The sequence below is a fragment of the Fulmarus glacialis genome, unplaced genomic scaffold (assembly GCF_000690835.1).
Source record: "Fulmarus glacialis isolate BGI_N327 unplaced genomic scaffold, ASM69083v1 scaffold11179, whole genome shotgun sequence".
NCBI lineage: Eukaryota > Metazoa > Chordata > Aves > Procellariiformes > Procellariidae > Fulmarus > Fulmarus glacialis.
Window position 1 is genome coordinate 52,381 of NW_009232866.1, and position 16,046 is coordinate 68,426.

Below are 16,046 nucleotides of genomic sequence, written 5' to 3' on the forward strand. Positions count from 1 at the left end.
CAGTCAGGAAAGTAAACGAGACATTAATCAGCTTCTCCTTCACCCACAGATACACACACACATATCAACACACAAATAACCTGGCCAAGTTCACAAAGGGATTTGTTAAATGAAAGCCTTCATACTTGACCAAACTCTGAGGAACGTGCCCTGAAATACTGGGCTTGAAGCCTGTATTCAATCACGGGAGCAGAGTATGATTAGCTGCGCTTTTATCCCTGTGCTGGCATCTGAGAGGACCATAGGTTTTTTCACATTAGTATGCCTGGCGAAATCAGAGCAAATCCTTTGCTCCGTGATTAATAACGTGTTAAGCCACAGTTCCAAATTATTTCAACTTTTCAATGGTTATGGGAACATTTACAAGACTGATGGCTGGACCGTATACTGCCAACAGGCTGAAAGAGCTATCATTTATTACAGGGCTTTCTTGCAGCCAAAATGTGTAATACTACCCTGGTAAACTGTGCAGAAAAAGAATTATGAGTTTTCGTACAGCATTTTCCCAAATTAGAAATCAAGGGAAGCTTTCTGCACTACAAATATTTTTGTGTGTGGGGAGAGGGAGGGAATGCCATTAAATTTTCCCAAAAATGTAAAACCCAAACATTTCTGTGCTGTGATGGTGCAACAGAGCTTCACTCATTGTGTTGGCTGATTTAATCCCATCATACCACAGTATTTTGTGGTCATTTGTTGTTCAGTTTCACCATATGCTTATAATAGCCTGATCTACCCACCATTTCCCAGTTATCTTCTTGTAACAACATCTTAACTGCCCCAGTGCCTCTCTGAAGTCTGTTAATTGTCTTCTCACTGCTGCCAGTTAGATTCTCTTCTCCCCCCTCATACGACAGAAGTAATTTTAATTTGTTGATAATCAACCTATCTCATTAAGCATTTGAAGAGACTGAGGATTTCCAAGGCTCACACGTCAAGGATTTGCTATTTTGGGTATAGGAGAACCACAAAATCACTGACCTGGGTATCTCTGTACTTCTCTACGTATCTCCGTGTGTGTGCGTGCGTAATGCACATGCCACAGCCTCATGTTATCACAGCACCAGCAGGCAAAATCTCTATTATTCTGATAGTAGAAATTTTTCATTTGTGATTAAAAGAAGGGGAGAGCTCCACTGCGCAGACAACAGGAAAAGGCTGAGGAAGCACAATTGTGACTCCAGGAAAACATGTTCATGTTCCGTGACGTGATCCATCTCATCTGCCTTCTGTTCCCAAAACAAGCTCTCCAGTTTTGTCATCCATACCCTGCTCTGCTTAAAGCAAAGGAGAGAAATGGTCTTAGGAAAGGCTTTGAGCTCTGCTGAGACCCTGGTAATGAGCAGAAGCTTGCCTTGTGTTGAAATAACAGGATCTGAAAAAAATGTTGTTCCAAAACATTAGCTCTCCATGAAAACTGCATCAGTGCTTTAGGCCAAAAAATTCTCCTGGCTCACATCAAAGGACAGCAGATAGCCAGCATGCCCCCAGACAACTATCAAAATGTATGTATCCTCACCACAGTAGCATTTCTTTGCTACACACCTTCTATGAGGCCTCAGAGCAGGTCATTGTTCTCTGCCTCAATTTCCCCATTGGTAAAACAAAAATAATAGTATCTCCCTTCCTTTGAGACTTTCAGATAAAAGGTCATGGGAAATAAGAGCCAAACATTACTAGAACTATCCTTTCTGAGCCTCAGTAATTCATTCCCTGCTGGGCTTCTGGATTCTGATGCAAACTTACTGGCATAACACATTCTGCACTTGTATTGTATTTGCATTGACCTCCATTTCCAGCAAAATCAGAATAAAATGTAATTTAAAAATTGATAGGAAACACAAGTAGCAAGTAATTTGGGTTGTACCAAATGAGTAGCAGCTAATGCTCTATGCACATAGGACCCAGCGTGTGCCGGTTCTGTAGTTGCTTCTTAAAGCAATGCGTAATATCAGGGTTTGGGCTTTTTGGGGTGCAGCTACATTTTTCAATTAATTTCTAATACTCACATCCATGCTGGAAATAAGCGATAGCAGTTTTTTCTCACTTTTGTCTTTAGAAACGTGTGATTAAAAAGAAAAGTCTTCATTCTTCAAGACAGCTCTGCCCGCACTGATCTCAGATTAGCCAGGCAGGGGTTCAGCCTCGGGGGGGGGTGATGAACACTTACTCACATCAGGGCCCAGATCCTCAGCTGGGCTAAGAGGAGAAGCAAGGGGAAGAAGCCAAGGTGGCCCTATCGATCTCTCACCTGTCCCAGGAGCACCTTCCAGGTTTAGTTAGATAATAAAGTGCCTTGTGCAGAGTTTTTGCTTCTTTTATCTCTCTGGCTGAAAAAATCTCTGCCTGGAGTAAATACGAAGTGAAGGCAGTGGTGGTGTATTTCATTTAGCAGCCAGGGAATACTTTTGTCATGGTGGGAGGAGAGAGAAGGGCTCACTGCATGGCACGGAACTGGTTGGATTCGGCATTCTTCCAATGCCTTCTTGAATTCCTCCCAAACTCACAACCCCTTCGTCAGCCTGCCTTGTCTCCAAACTCTTGCATTTTTCCTCCCAGGCATTGTCATTTACGCTGTTTGAAGGAAGCACAGCTTGGAGGAAGCCATCCCTGAGGTCCCCTACTACCCAAGCCTGGCTCACTGCAAGCATGAAGGAGGGAAGGGGTCAGAAACTTTCAAAGAGAGCATGCCAAGTTTTATTTCTCTTTCCCATCCCGAAGGTTAAGCATTTCTTAGAAACACAGCAGGAGCCAGGGGATGCTGCCTCACAAAGCAGTCATCTGCTCGATTGCTCGGGATGTAGCAAGGATCCCATGGAGGTGTAAGACTGTGGAGATCTGAGTCAGGTCCACAGTCTGGAATAGCTATATCCTGACAGAAGATGCTCCTGGTTTGAACTGCTGCTGACTGAGACTAGAATCTGGTGCTGTGCTTTCCATTTGCTATGACATACATTTTTTAAAACCTCATCTTAAACACTCGTATGCAATATTAGAGTCAGATCTCTTTGGCCAGCAATGCTTGGGTTTATTTTTCTTCCCCTATTTACCTCTGAAACTGGGGGTCTGGTCCAGTTTATTTTCTGAGATGGAGGATATCATCAGAGTGAAGGATGTCCAGTTTTAGCCAAGTGCTCATCGTACAAAGCATGTATCAACAAAGTGCTCCAAATTAGCAGTGGTCTGGCAGCAGTAATAAAAGCTGCAAAAAAGAGACTGTGTAATTGTGCTTGTCATGAAGAAGAATATAGTCTGCAGCTGGTGTACAGAAATGTCTCAAATCTGTATGGGAGTCAGAAGAAAATCGACTAAGCTACTAACCTCTAGCTCACAGAGAGTCCAGCAAGGTATCTATCTCCTTCAAATACTACATTCCTGCCACAAACACACAGCATCCTGGTGGTGTCCCATCTGCCTGCCCGCCCAGACATTTCGAAAGTAACTTTTGCAGTAATCTCTCAACAATATTTTCCTGGCATTGCTTCTTTTTTCTTAGTTTAGATATACGCACACTTCAAAATCTTTGTAAGCTATCTCTTCTGGTAGAAGAGTGCCACCTCATGACTGATACAGAGGAATGAAACAACCCACAGCGGTAAAGCTGAAATCACTCGGGTCCTCCCACGGCCAGAGAGGACTGGAACAGCTCACGCCCTGTGTACCCACCCAGCTTTCATCCAGCACCACAACACCCCAAAACAAATACTCTTTTGCCAAACAAGTGCTTTGTGGTCATTTTTCCAGGAGAAAAAGCTTAGCATCTTTGCTGAACACCTAGCCCATCCTCAGTGTTGAACACAAATTCCTCAGGAAAAAGAGACAACGTTATTCAGGCTTTTATACACGGTGCTTCTTGCTTCAAAAGTCCAGCCATTTTGTTTCAGGACTCCCCGGCACTACCTTAGGTACCTCTCCTCTGGGAACTGCGCACTTTTGAGTCTGAACACCCTCTATTCCTTGCTTCCTCAGACAGTTTACGACATACCTAGCCACCTCTTCTCAAACTCATTATCTTTTCCTTACTAAAACAACTAACTTTTTTCACCAGCTGAGATAAATATTGTTAAAGTAAGGAGAATTTTGGGGTGCTAAAAAGTCTTTGTTGCTTCCATAAATGAGGTGCACGTTTCAAAGAAACTCAGAATTTCTCTGCTCCATCACCAGTTGGAAATATTTGAGGCAAAATCAAACACATATTCTCACAGATTGATTTGTCTATGCTCTTCCCAGAAACAGTTCATTTAAATATTTACAATACATGGAGAAGGAATAGAGCAAAATAACTTTTTGTTGTTTTTTTTCTTTTTTTTTTTTTCCTTTTAAATGAATTCAGGCATTGAGGAAAGTGCTAGATTGAAAAGCCTAGAGCTTGAAGTGTGTTGTTCCTCTTTCTCCCCAGAATAGATATATCAGGAGAGTAGTACTGAAGCTTTCCTAAAATCTCAACTCTACTGCTGCTGTTCTTTATGGACTCATTGCTAAGCACTAGGCAGTAATTAAAGATCAGAATCAGCTTCTTCCTCACCACCTCAAATAAAACCAAAGTCAATTAAAACCAAGTGAAATATTAATTTTTCTAAAATGGTCATTGATGTACTAGCAGATATATTAATAGCACCTATTATCAGACAGGATACCAAGCAGCTAAAATATGGATACAAATTTTGACATAACTTGAATATTAAACAGTTTCAGAAGTGAAAGATTTTGCATCTCATTCCCCAAGGCAGCCAGTTTTTGCTCAGTCCTGCATTTTAAAAATAGGCTGCTAAAGTTGACAGATAGCCAATTTTATTAACCTGAAAGCATCAACTTAATAAGTCTCATCCTATGAACTGGAAAAAAAAGAAAAAAATCAAAACCCACTTGCTCTTCAGTGGGAGGATTTTAACAGCGCAGATGATTTTCTTTGCATAACTGCTAGAAGGCCTGCAAAAGTTCATCAAAAATCAGAGCTGCATGAAGTCTGGGACTGGCTGATTCTTTTGTTATGATAAAGATAACAATAGCTGAATCAATAAACCTAATTTAAATTCTAATTAAAGATTATTGTTATGACAGATGAATTTTTAAGCTTAATGTGTTTAACAGTTTCCCTTAAAAAGATTTTTACAAAGGAGTTGACCAATCACACTAAATAATCGCATGAACAAATATTTGGTTGCTGAAACTCTCTCCCATTAAGAAAATGAAAGGGTGTAAGGTCTACTATCCAAACTCATTATGTGAAATACTAGCAAAATTAGCCCAGATATTCCTCCTCCTCCTCCCAGAGCAGGTTAGTTAGCTCTGGGCCATGTACGGTGTGGGGGTCCTCCAGACAGGACGGCAGCACTGAGCCCCTTCAGCTCTTACAGTGAAGGCTTGTAAAACCAGGAACACGCTTCAAAACATCTGAGCAAAATTCCTCCATCTCCCAAGGGGACTGCCAACAGGTCGGAGGAACAGGAATGGGGCTAGAGGCAGGTCCATGCTTAAGCCACCAGAGAGAAGAGAGGAGGAGCTGCCAGCGGAATTAAGCACAGGTCCAACCATCATCACCAAAGGGCAACACCTTCAAGGAGCTGAGCTTTGTCCAAAATGCCCAGAGAAAGGGCTGGATGCTTGTTCGCTTGGTTAAAGAACCAGAAAGCAGCCGTGCTGTTATTAGCCAGTACTACAGAGCTGGACGATACAGCTCTCACACGTCCCCATGCCCAGCTGCTTTTTGTGGGCTGACATATGATAATAACTGGCCTTCTCAAATGGTAGCTATGATGGCTTCAGTGATGCCATCAGGATTTAGAGCTTTCTTCTGAAAACCATGGAGCACCTCTATACCAGACCTCTTGGTACTCTTTCGGGTGAAATATAAATCAAAAATGTCATCTCTGAAACTAAGATATCTTTAGAAAAACTGATTTCTTCAAGTTGTCTCTTCTAAAAGCAAGTACCACCTACCCACGTTTAGCTTGTTTTCCAGCCCACCTAAAAGGATGCACTGTCATGAAACTGCCCAGGCAACCCCACTGAAATGTTCTGTTGCTTACCAAAAATCCAAGTGATTTTGGATAGAACATAATTTCTTTTATTTATGTTGCATTTCAAAACATCACTTCTCACCAGCACCTGCCTGGCAGAAACAAGTGCTTTATCCTGAACTCTCTTTCATCTCCTCCTCCGATGTCACAATAGCTAAACCCGGCTTCAGCAATGCCGCTAGCCACAAACCCAGAAACAACCACCAGAATACTTGGTGGGTCATTCACAGATTTTGTTGTCAAAAAGCTAGTGATCTTCCTATCTCCTGAATTTTACAGCATGCCAAGCTGCATGTTCACACTGTTTTGTCTTTAATCCTGGGTTCACAAACATTCCACAGTAAAATGTGACATTTTTATAAAAAGCTCTAAGTCAGTAAAGTTCAGGATAGAGCAAACCTTGGATGTTCTGTTCTCTTTGTAAGTAGTATTTTAAGAAGAGAAACAAAAGCCATCCAAACATGCAGACTCAAATTACATGTTTAAGAAGTCTGCACAGCAAGAGGTGAAGTAGATCACACATCTATTTTAATTAAACGTTTATCTCACAGTCATGACAGGGCAGGTGTGCAGCAGGTACAAGGTGTTACAGAAAATGCTTCTTTCACAGCAAACATCATTCCATCTAAAGGGGTTTTTGTCCCAGCCATCCCTTGGCATTAATGCTAATGTGGGATTTCAGCAATGCCCAAACATGTCCCGTTCTAGTCTCAGTCCCAGTTACTACTGTGTGCTAAATACATGTTCCTCAAGAGGGTTGCATACGCTATGCATTATGTAGCATAGAGCCAATATAGCAATCAGCTATATTTTTCCACAAAAGGTTGGCTATCTGCGTATGCATCTTAAAGGATGCCATCTTGGAAGAGCTCTCACATAAACAATGCTTCTACCCCTTTCCAAGGCCAAATGCATTTAGGGTCTATATTCTCAGCAGTTAAGCAGGCAACCTGCAGAGCATCCGGCGCTACTAATGCCTTCCCCGGGCATTGCCCTGGCAAGCTTGCTGCAGGTGCGTCTGGGCGATTGTGTCTTGCAACGTTAGCCTGAACATTTTGGAGAAGAAGCAGTTCCCATCCAAACAGCCCATCAAAGCTGGAGTTTTCAAAAAGACATAGGGCTTTATCAAACTGTGAATCCTAGATGTGTTGGAGGACACATTTTTCTTTTCTTCATTTCCTACCTGCAATTTATGTCTGTCCCTTTCCCATCTTCTGCCTCCCCAGCAAGGACTGGAGAGAGAGGAACCTGTTTCTGAGGTGCTGATCTCATTTAGCCTTTGGGTTTATGCAGAACAGAGAAGAACAGAAGCTGTTCTACTGCTTTCTTCCCCGAGATGAGTAATGCGGCAGCTCAGGCAGCTCCTTCTTCACCCTTCTTTTATCCAAAACTAGATTTTCCTGTGGGCCTCCACCCCTTCATAAAAGGTGAGGGAAGGGGCAGGGGACTCGGAGCCCCTGGAGGAAAAGGGGCTCCCTGTAGCTTCTCTCAGCCTGAGACCATGCTGCAGGAAGCCAGTTGAGGCACAGCATGGCTGCATACTGGGGTGCAGCCGGGTGTCCCCCATCCTCTCCTCTCCTGGTGCTTTTACGAGATGTTTTTCCTCAGCAGCAGTGAATCTAGTGACTAGAGAGAGACCATTAAGCAGGCTGAGCCCAAAGTGCTTTCAAATGCCAAGGTAACTAAACTGGAATATTTATATGAACTGTGTACTTCCTGAGGTTCTCTGGTATAAGAATTAAAGATGTTGCTTCTGACTGAGGAAAAGAAATAGGGAGCTAACAGGAACTCATGCAAAGGCTCTGATTCTTGCTGGCTGGTCATCCTCTCTGTTATAGAAGCAACCTAGCAAGACAGCTGGAGAGGTCCAAAACCATAAACAGGACTGTTAGCCTTAACGTACTGCCAGGGGTCTTCCCCACACCCCCTGCCACCTAAGATCCTCTCTGCTCCATGCCGTACCTCAGTCCTGATGGGCCAGGTTGCGTTGCTTAATGAAAAATCCTGCTAAAAGCCTTCTCCGGCGAGGCAGCAGCAGGCTGCTCAGCTGGAGCCCGGTGCCTTTGCTGCCTGCTCCCGGCTGTTTGTCAGAGAATTGCGGAGCAGGCTGCCTGCGCACCACGCCGGAGGAGAGCATCCCATCTGCAGGCCAGAATTCAGGAGAAAGCGCGCGGGTTAATAGCAATGTATTTTTAAATGGTCAGGACAGGTCTTCTGTTTACTCAGCACTTCGCATTTTGAAAGCAGAGCCACTGAAGGTACAACCATGTACTGCAGCTTCTTAAAAACAAAATTCCCCTCTCTCCTCCTGTGTGGGTATCTGCTAGGAGGCATAAAGCATTTGCGTGGTGCTGATTCGATGCCTGAGAAACCACTGAATCTATAAATGTACCCCAACAGTCAAATACAGAGTAGGGTACAAAATCCTGGTACTTTATGTTCCAGCTCCACCGAATTGAGTCTCCCGTTTCCAAGGACTCTGAGTGCCAATTCTGGAACAAGCTTCTCTCTGGTCAGACGTTGCGTTATTTGATATATTAAATTTCCATAGATTTAGTCGACAGAAAAATGTAATCATCATCCATTTAAAAAAGCACAGCTGAAAAAATGATTAAAATTCATACACATCAGGCAGCTTGATTTGCTGGGCATGGCCTGAATATAAGGCTAAATGAAGGTTAAATATTGGCTGAATAGTAGTTGTACCGTCTCTTTGAGAAGCTGTTTATTGAGAATGGATATGGTACTGTTAGCTAAAAGTGGCAGCACATCTGAGATTGAATCAGACAAGCTTTTCTGCGTTATGCATGTACCATTTCTCAGACAGCTACATGCAGTTAGAAAGCAAGAAATTAGACACAAAATACTCAATGAAGTATATTTAATTCCTGATAAGAGAAATATTAACCAAGTAAATCAAACATTCTAACTCAGCATTTTTCCATTGGAAAATATCATTTCATTGGCATTGAAATCTCCTACTGGGGGAAAAAATGTGCATTCTTTTAATATTTTGAAAAAGACTAAAACATGGCCATCTTTTTCTAATTCAGATGCTGCATTATACAATATATCACATTTGAAGAAGTCAGAATGAAAACAGAATGCTTTAACTGATCCAAGTTAGATTTTGTTTAGAATTTAACTTAATATCAATTCCATTGTTTTATACTTGTTATTTGTTTTCATCTTGTTTAGAAAGAAATAGATTTTGGAGTGTCAGAAAGTCCCACTGACTTGAAATTATGGCTTCTCACCAGCTCAATTTCCCATGCATATTCACCCCTTGTGCAAACGTGACCTAACAATATATGCCTTCTCCCACGGGGGATGTGATTTTATTACTGTTGGTGGTGGTCAGGCCAGCCGCTCCAGCCCACTCCATGGCAACTTGCATTTTCCAATGTGGAGTTTGTCTCTGGTCCCGTCATCAGCTGTGAGACGAAGACAGCAGCTACCACAAAGACCTCTGATCAGAATTCACAGACAGCATTAGATCAAAGCCATAAAATTTCAAATACACCTATCAGCTTCTTGGTCTGATTAAATAAGAAATACAAAAATAGAAATACCAAATTCCTCGAATCATTTACAGAAAAAAAAGCACCAGTTTTAACATTAAAAAAGGAAAAAGAAAACAAACAAAAAAAGCCAAAGAAAGTTAATCCCTTATATTCTTATAGGAAAAAAATCTGTCCCCCCTCCCTTCCTTTCCCACTCACACACACACTCCTCTCTCCAGTTGCTGCACCGGAGCCAGGAGTGGCCGTGCCGCCACGTAGCTGGGACCCAGAGAAGACACGCACACCGTTCATAACCCACAACAAGAGGATGTCGTGCACGGATTCCCAGGCATGCTGAAACACAGACACATTGAAAGGCTCACTGGCACCTTTCCAGTTTTTACTCCTTTCAAGAGCTTTGGACTTTGCTCAGGATGAGATAAGCATCCAATTTCCAGGTGTGTTCTGAATCAAGTTACCAGAACCCCTGGGAATTTCCCATTACTAGCTCTGAACAAGAGGTTATATAAATCTAAATTTTTTTACTCAAAAATGAAAAAAACACTGATTTCTTGTCAGATGTACACAAATACAAAAAGGAGGGGGAAAACGTCCTGCCACACTATGATATTTGCAACATTTTCCCGCAATGACAGCTGATGCTTCAGGCTTTACAAAAAGTGGTGAATTCAGGGTACAACATGACTTTTTTCCTTTTTTCTTTTTTTTAGCTTCATTAAAGAGAACAAATTAACTAATATGGAATGTTTCTGACAATACCTTGGTGGCACTATGGAAATTTTATTCTAAATCTCTTTTCTTTTTTGAGGTAATCATTTTCAGAACAGGGAGAATTGTTTAGTACAAATTTGACAGTGAAAATCTAGATGAGGAAGGGAATATATTGCAAGCACATCTACTGCCTTTAAATCTCAGCATGTCACTTGTGGCACACCAACAAAGCAGACGCAGCAAAGCTTGGTAATTTGCCAAAGCCCACACAATGTCTGCAGGAGAACCAAGGTATCAATCAGGAGTTCTTGACTCCTAGCCTTTTGCTTGTTTTTAATAGCGCACATTGCTTTCTCATTCTCCTTAACTTCTAAAAATAGCAGACTGACAAATCTTGCACCAAATATATTTGAGACCAAAAGGTCATCTGGGCAGAGACCATTTCTCTGCCTTGTAGGACGCTGCTCGGTGATATTTAATGAACACAGGAGCAATGCTCAGATACAACCCTAGAAGGTCACTATAGCTTTTTTGAGGACCATACTGGAGTTTCAGACACTAGGTGCACATTCATCTAATTACCTCAATATTAGTGCCGTTATCACAGTGTTTAAGTAAAATTCTCCCATCTTCTCACTTTTGCCCCAGGCAAGGTGCAAAAGTCAGCTCTAATGCTACGGCTCAGCACCTCCCCTTCTTCATAATTCCTACAATAAGCTGCTTTCATCATGAGCACTGTCACAGAGGCTGTAGGAATTAATCTCAAGGGGTAGCGGATTTCCTACATGTTTGGGTTTGTTTTTAAAAAGTTCTTATCACAGAAATGAACTTTTGCTCAAAATCTCTACAGTGATACCTCAGCAAAGGAAATTATTAATAAAGGCAGGGTGAAAGTAATTTAAAGGAGCATCGCACATGCACATGGAAGTCTCAGCTCCCAGACGGAGGTCCCAGACCAAATTCTGTACTCCTGTACATGAGTGAAACCCCACTCACTCCAGAAATGGGGACACCACTGTTTTCTGTGCACACTTGAGTCCCCTGCTCCTGAGGTCCTACTCCAGGCTGAACTGTGAAGCACACTTCCCATGCAATGGTTGAAAACGGGTCATTCTTATGGGATATCCCATTCAGCTTTGTGCAGCAGAAAGTCTGCCTTGTTCTGCTAAGTCCCAGCAGAAAATCGCCGAACCTCAAAATTGGCTTGACATCATGGCTGTCAGCCAAAAAGATGCAGTCAGTAATGGGCTGTCATTCTTGCCCTCTTCATTTCATTTAGAGTACCCTTCTCCCCCTAATTTTTTATAGCATTTTATTTTTGATGGCTCCCATCACAAAGTGAAATAATATATGGTGAGAGTACATGACACGACATATTACTGTGTAAGCTACCATGAAATCTTAAATTAAGTGCACTATGAGGAAATGCATCAAGTCACTCTGGGTCACCATCCCAAACCCTTGTAGCACTGTAAGACAGTGCAAAGCATAAGCCTAAATAGCAGTAGACAGCATGAACAAACCATAACCTCAAAATAACTGCACAGGGTGACTTTTCAAGAGTAATGAATCTGGAGGTGGCATCAACTTTGTTACTAATTCTAATCAGTCAAAGGTGGGGTTGTAACTTTACCCGCATATCAGCAACGGCTTAAGGGAATTATTCTGTCATTTTCATAGGCTGCATGGTGCAAATATTAAGCTTGATAAAACCTTTCATTCTAGCTGCAAGAAAAATTGCTGATGGGGTGCACTGAAATAGTGTCTACGCTCCCAGCCGGGCAGAGGAGCCACCTCAGCCTGTGCTCTGGAGAGGAACAGTCCACACGTACCAGGAGCCAAAGCATGGTCCCCACTTGTTGAAGCAAACAGGGCATAGTGTCACGGGTGTGACCAAGTCCCCTAACAGCCTAACCCACGGGCAGATACCCAGCATCCCCACCCCTGCGCAGGTACCTTGCAGCAGGAGGCCAGCGGTGTGTCGAATTCAATGCAGACAGAAAGTGGCTTAGCAGGCTGGCCCCTGCTCACAAGCCGCTCTTCGCTCTGCAGTGTTGCTCAAATTTCTGTGCAGTTCAGCTCCTTGCCTGTTGAACGGGAATAATAAGCATTTACAAGATAAATTAAAGCTTTAATTACACTGGTTGTATGGTAACGGGAGTATCCAAAGTAGTATCTAATTGCTGATTTCAGGTACATGGAGCTAATCCCAGCACTGTCAGCAGGACCGTTTTTGTTCCCGTTTGAAAGCAAAACAATAAAAATGTTGCCATGTTAGGTTGGCTGTCTCAAAAAAAAAAAAAGCCTCCTTCACCTAATCCACATAATTTAGTTTGCCTCCTCCAATATAACAAGGACCAAAATTCAGCTTGCAACCCTGCCTGCATAGTTCTGACACAGGAACAGGGACAGGGGAGCAATAGGAACGGTATCCACCATGGTGTGTCTTTCACAGAGAAGTGGCAACTCTTACGACACTGGTTACAGCCCACAAAGCTCTAAATGAACATTAAGCGTCATAAAAAAACTCACAATGAAGTAAGACAGCAATTAATTTTACTTCTTAGGTAACCTGCCCAGCAATCAAGTATTGGCACAACACTCAGTCATGATTCCCTAGCCTGTGCAAACATAAAACAAACAGACCGAGACGCGGTCATTAAGACCTAACAGAAAGCTGCAACACATACAAAGGCTCATTACTGCTCATTAAAAATGCTTCGAGTTTAAAGGAGTGAGACAGCAGTTAAGGGCAACCATCAGAGGTCTCATCAGCTCACGGCATATTTAAAATACAGTATGCAGCGAGGTGAACAGGTGCAAGCGCAAGCCCACTGCAGGGCAACCTAATCCTGCCGCTGCCGTCCCCCCGTGCCAGGCAGCGGGGACAGATGGTGCGGGGAGCTGCGGAGCCGCCGGGCCGGGACGTGCAGGGGCAAGCGGCTGCCCGGCCCAGCGGGAATGCTCCTCCGTCACCACCCACTGCCCCGGCTTCACTCGATGCCCGTCAGAGCAGGGCCTGAGAGCCCAGTCTCGAGGTTTTCGTTAGGCTCCGATGCTCCTTCCTAAATAGACCATTCCTTCCAGTTATAGTTTTAATTCGTTTAGAATGAATTATTTGGGTCTCTTAATTTCCCGGCTTATTTTGAAAAAGTCCAATTAATGCTGAGCTAAGTAGCTCCAAAGGCTCCCCAGCTCTCATCTACCCTGAAGGGATCCAATTAAAATGAGACACTAGTCAAAATGTCAAACCACAATCATTTTTAAAGCCATTGTGCAACAGATCTATGGCTACATATAAACCACGCAATTAGTGAATAAATCACGCAATGCTTGGAAACCTAAAGCCGAAAACGCCCTCACTCAAGATGCAGCCTCCCCTGTCAACTGACAGCATGTTCAGAACTTACAACAAATAATAAAAGTCACATTTCCTTTTACAGGACAATTAAAACCATGGAGTATAATGAAAGATGTGTAAATTAGACCGTCATACATGATAAGGGCTTAAAAGCAGAAAAGACAGTCCAGAAGCTCTGCTGAGTGTGGAGTTGAAGGACCTCTGAGCCAGCGCAGGCGGAGGCTGGTAAAGCCGCAGCATGCGGAACTGCAGAACTCTCTCTGTTCTGCTTCGACAGCCATGCAGGCGCGCTGGCAATCACTTCAAGGGTCTCCACAACTGTGACACACTTTAGTCTGGAATCCCTGTGATCCACTTACAAATTTTTTCTGTATTAGCTTTCTCAAACCTTTAGAGAGCATAATAAGGTCTCCCTCATACACACGTCCCTCACTAGACAAAGTCTTTTTCTTGATTTCAACTTACTTGCTTGAAAAATCCTAACTCTTTCATTCTAGCTTTGAAAGTATTGTGTCTAGCTGTGGAAAAGAAACAGGTATTAAATCATTGTTGGATGGGAGACTAAATTAAAAACTGAGACAGGTCAAAATTTCAGATGAGGGTTTGTTTTTAATGAGCTGTAACTCTAATGTAATTCAATTAATCTTCTTGACTTCTGCAGAAAATTGCCCCCCTCTTTCCCACCAGTCAAACGAATTTTTCCAACCAAGCAGCAGGATCACTGAGTACTTGGTGTGAGCACAGGAAAGTAATACCGTTTCAAAGGGACTTCAATCTCTTTTTTTATTTAATCTCATTGCTCTTGTAATGAAAACTCCAAATTTCCCACGCACTTCGAAGTTAAATTTCAGCAGCAGAGAAAGGGATTAGAAACACGTGAGTCTTAGGCATGGCACGCTCCCTTGCGGAAACCCACCCGGGGGTCACTGGTCTCGGCGTGCCACCAAGGAGCAGCAAAGGAGCTGGTAGGAGACCAGCCCAGAGGGGTGCCGGAGACAGCAGGGAAGACTCCGCGGCAGCACGGGCTGCTGCCGGCCCTCTCTGCCCCCAGCCTGCCGCTGCCTCCCTCCCGGGGCAGGGAGGTCCTGTCGAATACTGCACCCACGCTTCTGGGTCTGCCCAGAAGAGCACTGCAAAAAACAAATGACCCTTTGGGGAAGCTGCTGCACAACTCGTGCGTTTCTTATATGTGTAGTGCTCTGTGAACTGCCAAGTTCCTCGCCCTCGGTCATTTTGTGGGAAAGAAGATCTCCTTTAGACTAAAAATCGCACAGGACATCTCACAAGAGATGATTTTGTCGTATGGTTTCATGTCCTTCAGCCCTTCTCACCTGTGAAATGAACAGAAAAATGGTAAGATCTTTATATTTCCATTTGTGTATTACTTGAGAATTGAAATGCAAACGTGTCTTGTCCTGCAAAAACAAGAAAAACAAAGGCATGAATATTTCTGTCAGGCAAAAGGAAAGAGAAATTAAGATCAGTAAGCACAGTAGAAGTACGGTCCCATTTCTGCCTGGCTGTAGCAGGTAGGTACAGGGCAGTAGTTTTCATGCTAAAGCTTTCCCTGACAGTCACCCCTCCGCAGGGTCTGAGGTGCTGCAGCAAGCGGAGGGAAACGATGGAGAAGCACTGAAGTACCACAGTGCGGTAACAGCTGGTAAATGTCTTCCTAAACATAATGTTATCAGTGAAAAATGTAGAGTACCAAGAAACAGCAATTTTCACCCATCAGAAGCAAGTTGTCTGAGCTTGGAGAGGAGGCTCGAGAGAATGAGGGCAGAATTATCTAGAGCAGTGTGCACAGTCCTGAAAAGGATCACAGACATTAAACTACCAATGTTTGCTCTTCTTGAGACTCTCCATGTGACTTGACATGATGCCAGCAGCACAGAGAAATGATGTGCATTTCTACAGACTGCCATTTGTGCCCCCCAAATTAAACCATTTTAATTGCTTATGATTACCTTCTAAATAACTGCTGTGTGGCAGGCTTGTCCAGGAGTTATGTGTCATTATTGACTAAGTATTTGACATATACTGCTTAGCTGATGTTTGCTTAGTAATACTTAGTTATTAATGTACAATTAAAGGAAAACCATCACATTCTCTCCATGTACTCCCATTTTGTTGGCAGCATGTTTTTGCCTCTTAAATTCACTTCTCCTGACCCTTTTCCTGGAAGGCTGGGTTTCCCCTTCCACTACTGAGCATTAATATTTATTGTAGTCTTTCCCTGAGTTGTCTGTCTGAGATGGGGCAGGTTCTCCAAGTCACAGGTCCCTGTGGCCACGGCCAGGTGTTTCTTCACCCAGAGGACACTCTGGACTACACTTTGAGCTTGGAACAGCCACCTCTTTCCATGCCTCTTAACAAAAACAGTATCTTGCAGATTTTTTTGCCCTATAGCAGCTCCCAGAGTGAGGTTCA

At 43.2% G+C, this 16,046-nt stretch overlaps 1 protein-coding gene across 1 annotated transcript in view; it reads left to right on the top strand.

Moving 5' to 3' along the window:
• KCNJ6 (potassium inwardly-rectifying channel, subfamily J, member 6) overlaps positions 1–16,046 on the top strand; it is a 40,349-nt gene that overhangs the window by 23,305 nt on the left and 998 nt on the right. The window lies entirely within an intron of this gene.